This window comes from Lipotes vexillifer, unplaced genomic scaffold, assembly GCF_000442215.2.
Source record: "Lipotes vexillifer unplaced genomic scaffold, Lipotes_vexillifer_v1.1 scaffold916, whole genome shotgun sequence".
Lineage (NCBI taxonomy): Eukaryota > Metazoa > Chordata > Mammalia > Artiodactyla > Lipotidae > Lipotes > Lipotes vexillifer.
The window spans coordinates 2,961,444-2,969,281 of NW_006798383.1; positions in this window are offsets into that span (position 1 = coordinate 2,961,444).

Genomic DNA, 7,838 nt, shown 5'->3' on the forward strand with positions numbered 1-7,838 from the left:
CCTACAGTGCATGGGCTCTGGGGGAGTGGTAGAACATTCGCCATCTCTGCCCAGACCTCCTTTCCCTTAGGCGGTGGTGCCTTCCAGAGGTTTCTCAGCGAGGGGGCCCTCCACTGAGCTTCTGGCTGGTGAGAGGGGACCCTCACTAGGGATGAAGCGAGGCTGACCATGGGGCATGCCCAGCACAGCACTTGGCATATGATGGATGCTCTCTAGATGGACCCCTTCTTTCCCTCCCTGTAGCTCTTTGGGGGCCCTGACCTCATAATAAGTTGGGGAGGTAAGAAGCCTCCCTCCCTAAATCTGCCTCTTCCACAGGCTTCCTCGAAACTTGCCCCATCCTACCCCGTCCCTCCAGGTCCCCGTGGCTGAAGCTTCCGAGAAGAAGGGGCTCCCCTATGCTGTTTGCCAACTATACGAGGCAGACGCCCACGGCCCCTCAGGTCCAGTGTGGGCTGCAGGAGGACCACAGACCCAGCTGCCATTCTGTGGGGCTGGAGAGGCTCATGCAAGGTCTCAGGTCTGGCTGAGGAGCTGGTGCCTCTTCCTGCCTTTCTCTTCCCAAGGTGAGGCTTCAGGGCAGGGGCTGGGAAGCCTTGGGGAGAGTCTAAAGGGCTAGCACGTTTTAGAAAATAAACACAGGGTCTTGAGACTGGGTTTTGAGATTGAGTTGAGAGCAGGGAAAAAACCTGAACGTCGGCCCCTATGGGGCAGAGACCAGGAGAGAATTCCCTTGACTGTATTTTTTTATCTGGTTGTCTTTCCTCTCTGGCTTCCAGGTCCCTGTGCCAGGTGAGGTACCTGGGTCCCTGTTGTAAGTCAGGAGCCCTGTAGAAAGAGCCCTCCTTTTGTACAAGTACCTGAATGCTGCAATGAGCAGACTTTTGTAAAATTTTATATTAGTTTCTAATGTCAGTGGTGACTCGGTTCCTGGGGGCTGCAGCCAGCCTGGGACTTTTGTAAGAATTTTTGGGTGACTCACTTAGATGTCGTTTCCTTCCTGCCCCCTCTTCCTCTGTGTAATCTAAGTGCATTAAACGTATTTGCAGAAGTGCCTGGGTCTTGTGCTCCTTTCTGGCTGCCTGGAGTAGGGGAGCAGAAAGCCAGGGGCCCTGCCAGAGGGGGTGGGTTGGACTCAGCCACTTAGAAGCCAGGTTGTGGAAAGGCCCTGAAGACTGATGTTGGGAGTGGAGAGGGTGCCAGGGAAGCAGGATCACACGGCCTGTGACTCTTCAGTCATGCAGAAATGACCTCACAGGTACAGGCTCTCTTTCACTGGTCTTGAATTCCTGTAAGGTCAGGGGGGTAGGAGGTGGAACACAGTCTGGGGAGATGAGTGTTTGGGTAAAGACCCTCTCTTCTGCTTCCTTCTCCTACCCACCTCTCACCAAAAAACCCTTTTCCCTTGGGAAGGCGGGCCTTCCTCAGGTCCCCGTGGCTGAAGCTTCCGAGAAGAAGGGGCTCCCCTATGCTGTTTGCCAGCTATACAACGCAGACGCCCACGGCCCCTCAGGTCCAGTGTGGGCTGCAGGAGGACCACAGACCCAGCTGCCATTCTGTGGGGCTGGAGAGGCTCATGCAAGGTCCGTATGCCCCTTTCAGCAAGAGCAAGAGACAGCACTCCCCTCACCAGGCACCTAAATTGAACCTCCTAATCCAGGGCCTGGGGGGGAGGATGGAGGGGCAGCCTCAGAACTGGCCCACTGGGTGACACAGAGGCCAGCCTACCCTTCCTGTTAAATCCTCTGGGCCTGGTCTGGGTGATGAGGCAGGTGGATCTTCCTTCCCTGGATCACCCAGCTCCTATCTCTCCAGGGCCTGGTGTGGCAGAGCAGAGCCTAGTGCTAGAGGGGGAGAAGGCAACAGCCTGGGGCCTTAGAGGCAGGCAGGAGTGGGTCTACACCCAGGCAGGGTCCAGGAAGCTGCAGGACTGCTCTGGGCCCTCACACATTCTTTCCCTTCCTACTAGGCCTGCTTGTCTGTCCTGGGGAATAGCAGGGCCCTTTTCTTCTGGTCCTCAGGATGGAGCTGTAGCACTGAGGGGGTTCTGCAGAGGTCCTGGGGGCACCACAAGAGGGTAGGGGGCAGAAGGAGTCAGCTCCTGTGAAGGGTCTCTTAGCTCCCCTCCCTGTCCTCTTTGAGATGCAGCTGTATCTCAGGACCTGCCCCAGGGGGAGGTCACTCCTCCTTCCTCTGTGACCTCCTGCTGTGGGCTGCAGGGAGTGCGCTGTGCCTCCAGAGGATGCCCTGTGCTGGGTCACCTCCATGAGCCAAAATGAGGGACAATTTGGAGGACGAGCGTTTGGGGTGAGGGCATCCCCGCCCCTCCTCAGCAGTGGGGCAGGTCCTGTCTGGGGCCCTCAGTCCCTCTGGCAGTCAGAGCAAGGGAGCTGGGAGGGTCTGGAGCCGAGCTGACTACCCCAGGGTGGCCCAGGCCACACCCCTTCCCCTTTCTCCTTGGAGACTGGGGGCAGGTTGCTTATCTAATCCTCCTCATCGGACTAGCCTGGAAGGACCCAGGGTCAGGGTGAAGTTCTTGCCCCAAAGAAAACAGAATAGCGAGATTCTGTGCTTAGGTGGTTCCGGGAGACAGGAGTAGGCTGGGGTTGTTTCTGGAAAGAAAAGGGCTCCTGGACCCAGAGCAGAGACTGTCCCTAGGTTTAAGGAGGGGAGAAGCCGTCCATGTGATCTTTAATGTCTCCTCCGAAAACCTGTACATTCCTCCAGGAGTCTGCTCTGCCCTATTTGGGGGATCAGGGGCCCTAGGGAGGGGGACCCACAGGCTCCAAGGCCATGGGTCTGGGGAGCCTGAGAGATTTGCCAAACTGGCCTGACCAGAAGGAGAATGCATTGCTGGAAATGAGTGACTCAACCCAGCCTGCCAGGCTCTGAGGTTGGGAGGCCAGCGTGGGGTGAGGGGAGGGATTAGCTGGGCAGCAGTAGGGAGAGGAATGTCCCGAGACCTTAGGGCAGGGCAGGATGTGGCCTGGGAGGGGTGGCCATCTTGGGACCCTTCCATGGATTATGGTGGGACTAACCAGCCCCTCCTCCTCAGTGCAGGAAGTCTCTGCGGGAGAGCTGAGGGCAGGGTGGGGAAAGGGCAAAAAAGACTGCTGGTGGGTGTCCATGGTTTGTGTGAGCACGGCTTTCTGAGGAACTTGAGGGGCAAGGGAGACTTTGAGTGGGTTGTGAGGTGAGCAGTGGCCGTCCTGGGGCCAGAGAACTAAAGGAACCGATGCTGTTCCTCTGTTTTGCCAATTTCACCCACTACCACCCCACACGCTGTCTCAGTGCTGAAAGCACCAAAAGGAGGGAGAATGGAGCTTCTGGGTCTTAACCTTGACAAGCCAGAGGAAGGCCACCTGAGCATTATTGAGCCACTACAATAACACTGTGGAAATGGTAAGAACTAGAAAATATGTTCACTTGTCCTTTCAACAAACGTGTGGCAGGCACTCGGCTCTATGCTGGGAGACTCTTCACAGGCCTGTCCTTAAGGAGCTCATAGTGCAGTGGGGGAAGACGGGCCGGGAAACAATTGCAAGAGCCCTAAAAGGGGAAGGCAGTAAGCTGCTTTCGATCCTACCCCAGCTCACCACTTGTTATCAGTTTGACTTGAGGCACGTTAACTAATCTGTGCCTCAGTTTCTTCTTCTAAAAGTGGATATTCGCTTCACAGAGGTTTGGCAAGGATTATATGTGATAATACACATGAAATGCCTGGCACATAGTAATTGCTCAGTTAGGGTCAACACTTTATTAAAGGGCTATGCTAGGATATGAACACAGAGAAGGTACCCAACCCAGTCTGGGGAGATTTATAAACCTTCCTGAAAGAAATGACATCTAAGCCAAAACCTGATGCTTAAGGATGAATTGGGCAAAAGAAGGTGGGGCTATACTTTGAAAAGCTCTCCAGGCAGACAGAACAACAGGGGCCAACCCCAAAACTCTTCTTGGGAACTGTGGAGTTCCAATTGCCTAGAGTACATGGCTTAAGTCATCCAGCTTTCACAGTAGGACCATCCCCCTGCCTGCTGGATGGAGAACATTTTGAAAGAGAGCTAGATTGGAGGCAAGGTGACCAGTCAAGCCTAGATTAGGGTAGAAGTGGTAGGAATGGAGAGAATGGGATTCATTCATTGATTCAACAAATAATTATTGAGCAGCTACTATGTGCTAGGTCCCACTGTAGGCATCAGGGACACAGCAGTAAAGAAAACCCCTTTCACAGATCTTATATTTTGGAAATGGAAGATAATATTTTTTTAAAGTAGAATACATAGTACATGGAGTTATGTGCTATGGAGAAAAAAAAAAAACGCAACAGAAGAGGGGAGATAGGGCTGGGGGAGGGGCACATTTTAAATACAGAGGTCAGGAAAGGCCTCACTGCCTAGGCTCACTTGAACAAAGGATCTCAATGAGAGGAAGAAGGGTGCAGTAGGGATATCTAGGGGAAGACTGGTTCAGGCAAAGTGAGGAGCAACTGCTAAGAGCCTGGAGGGGTGGGGCATGGGAGACACACCAGGTGTATTTGAGGAACAGCCAGTGGGGCTGGAGCAGAGTGAGAGAAAGGGGATAATAGGAGATTACTTACACGGAGGCCAGACCCTGTAGGACCTTGCTGGCAATTATAAAGTGAGCAGAAGAGTGACACAATCTGACATACTTTTCAAAGATGACTCTGGCTACTCTGTTGAGAATTGACTCCAGGACATAAGGGCAGAAACAGAAACCAGTTAGGACCTACTGAAATAATTAGGCAAGAGTTTGTGGTGAAGTAATGGAGAGGTTAAGAAATAGTCAAGATTTGCAAACATTTTGAAGGGGCAGCAGGTTGGAAAGCGAAGAGGATGAAGATTTTAGTTTCCAGTACATTGAATTCAAGGTATCTGTGGGACATCTGGGTAGACAGCACAGTTGGTTTCATGGGTTTGCACCCAGGAGGGTGAGGATCTAAGCTGGAGACTGACTGGGGAGTCATCAGTATATAGACAGTAATAAAGCCTTAGGAGTAAATGAGGGAGCAGGTATAGGTTAGTAAGAGAAGAGCATGGAGGGCAGCCAACATTTAGGAGATGGAAATTGGAGAAGTCTGTGGTTAGAAAGATATGAAGAAAATCAGAAGAGTATGATGTTTAAGTCAAGGGGAGCCGTCTAGAAAGGTGAGAAATGAGTGGAAGCCTTTAGATTATCCTGGAGGTCATTGGTGAGGAGGCCAGAGAAGGACGCTCCAACAGCTCCAATCTAGACCTTGTTTCTTTGCACTGTCTTTAGAGCATGGAATTGAGGATTAGGGTTAGAAAGCCACTTTCTCCTTGTTTATTCACTCAGACATGCATGCATGCGTCATTCATTCAGCATAAGACCTCCCATGTAAGGGGATGTAAAGTACTAAAAGACACATGCTGTGTCCTTGAAGGGCCCACATTAACACCTCCACCCCCCAATCAGGAATAAGGAGATTGAAGGTCCTGAAACAGAGAAGCTCACTGGTTTTATGGAAGGATCAGGGACCCATGGGTCATTCTGAACTGAGTTTGAATCTCAGTTATACCTTAAAAAAAATTTCTTTTTTGGCTGCATTGGGTCTTTGTTGCTGCGTGCTGGCTTTCTCTAGTTGCAGTGAGCTGTGGCTACTCTTTGTTGCAGTGCGCGGGCTTCTCATTGTGGTGGCTGCTCTTGTTGCGGAGCATGGGCTCTGGGGCGCGCGAGCTTCAGTAGTTGTGGCTTGTGGGCTCTACAGCACAGGCTCAGTAGTTGTGGCACATGGGCTTAGTTGCTCCACAGCATGTGGGATCTTCCTGGACCAGGGCTCGAACCCATGTCCCCTGCATTAGCAGGCAGACTCTTAACCACTGTGCCACCAGGGACATCCCTACCATTCAGAACATAATCGCTCATGATTCTGAAATCCATAATCTCCAGCACAAACCTCCCCTCTGAGTCTGTATATACAATTGTCTCCTCTAGGATTTCCACTGGGATAGCTAAACCAACTCAAATTTAACTTAGAACTATTTAAAATGTCCCCACCCAAACCTAATCCTCTCCAACTGTCTCCTTCTGGGTAAATGGCACCACCACCCAGCCTCTTGTTGAGGCCCAAATCATAAGTTCAGAAGGATGTACTATATATATATATATATATATATATATATATATATATACAGTGATAAGCACATCTTGATCCCATTCCTACCCCATTACTATTATGTGTTGATTCCTCTTCACCCTATGCCTAAATCCTATCTAGTCCAATTGGCTCTACTTCCAAAATATATCCCAAATCTAGTAGCTTCTCACAACCAGCTTCAGGTCCAAACTCCTTACCATGACCCTGTGTGTTCTGGTCCCTACCTGGCTTCTCCCTCACCGCAGGCCTTCTTTCTGCCCTGGAACATGGCTGATTGATTCATCGCTTTTGCATTTGTTTTTCCTCCTTACTGAAGCACTCTTTTCCCAGGTTGTCACTTGCCCAACCCCTCCTGAACATTCAGGTCTCAGCTCAAATGTCACTTTTTCTGAGAGTACTGTGTGAGTCCCGTACTCTCTATCACAGAAATTATCCTACATATTTAATTTTTTAAAAAAAAGTTTGGTACGTGTTCACCAGGGAATCCCCAGGGCCTAGAAAAATGCCTGGCACATGAGGCTTTTGTTAATTTAAATATTTGTTAACTGACCGGTTGACCCCAGTTTTTTAAGCCTCCATCTCCTTATTAACTGAAGAGAGATAATGCATATTTTGCTTGGTAGTTCTAAGTTAGAAATGTAGGGAAGGGAATTCCCTAGTGGTCCAGTAGTTAAGACTCCGTGCTTCCACTGCAGGGGGCATAGGTTCGATCCCTGGTCAGGGAACTAGGATCCCGCAAGCCACGAGGCCTGGCCAAAAATAAATAAATAAATAACGTATTTAAAAAAAAAAAAAAAAAAAATATATATATATATATATATATATATATAGGGAAAAGTATTGAGGATATCGGGAAATTGCTGCACAGTGAACCTTTGTAATTCACTGCTCAGTTCCATCTGACAGATGAGCAGACTGACAAACCCTCCTTTCCCTCTCAGGTAAAAAAGAGCTATGGGTGAAGAGGCCACAGAAAGAAGTGGTCCCACCCCGCAATGTTATCATCTCCCTTTTAAGAAGCGCGGAAACTCAACCCCCATCCCCAATGTTTAAGGTAACCGAAGTTAGTGCAAGTCACATGAGGCCCACGGCTTGCCCCGCCTTAAAGAGGCGGAGCCTCAGTTTGGAGACCAATAGCAGGAACAATCTCCGGAACAGCCCCCAACTCCAGATAGGGAAAAGGGGAGGAGCCGGGCGCCCCAGCAGCTGTAATAGCACTTCCGGACAATACTCCCCGCCCCCTCTTCCCCCCTTCCGCGTCTGCTTATTTCTCCGGTGCCGGTGGGCAGAACCAGCGGGTGCTGATTACAGGCGCCGCTGTTGCGCTGCTGCTTTCTCCTCTCCTCCCCCTCCCAGTCTCCCCGCCCTTCCCTTGCAGAGTAGCGGGACCGGCCTTGATGTAGGGACACCACCCTCTGCCTCTCTCCGCCCTAGCTCGGGACTCCGGCTCACCGCAGCCCGTTGCCCGCCCGCGTCTCCACCCTGCCAGCCGCACTCTGCTCCGAGCCCATTGTATCCTCCCTATCCCCGGGCTCAGACTCCGAGGCCAGGCCGTGGCGGGAAGATCGGGGACCTCTGTGCATCCCTCCAGCCGGTCCCGCGAGTCGGGGCTCCTCCCCCGCTTGCCGTCCTCGCAACGGTGCGGTAGCTGCGAGGGTGCCCTTCCCTCCCTGCTAAGGCTGAGACGGCCGACTGGCGG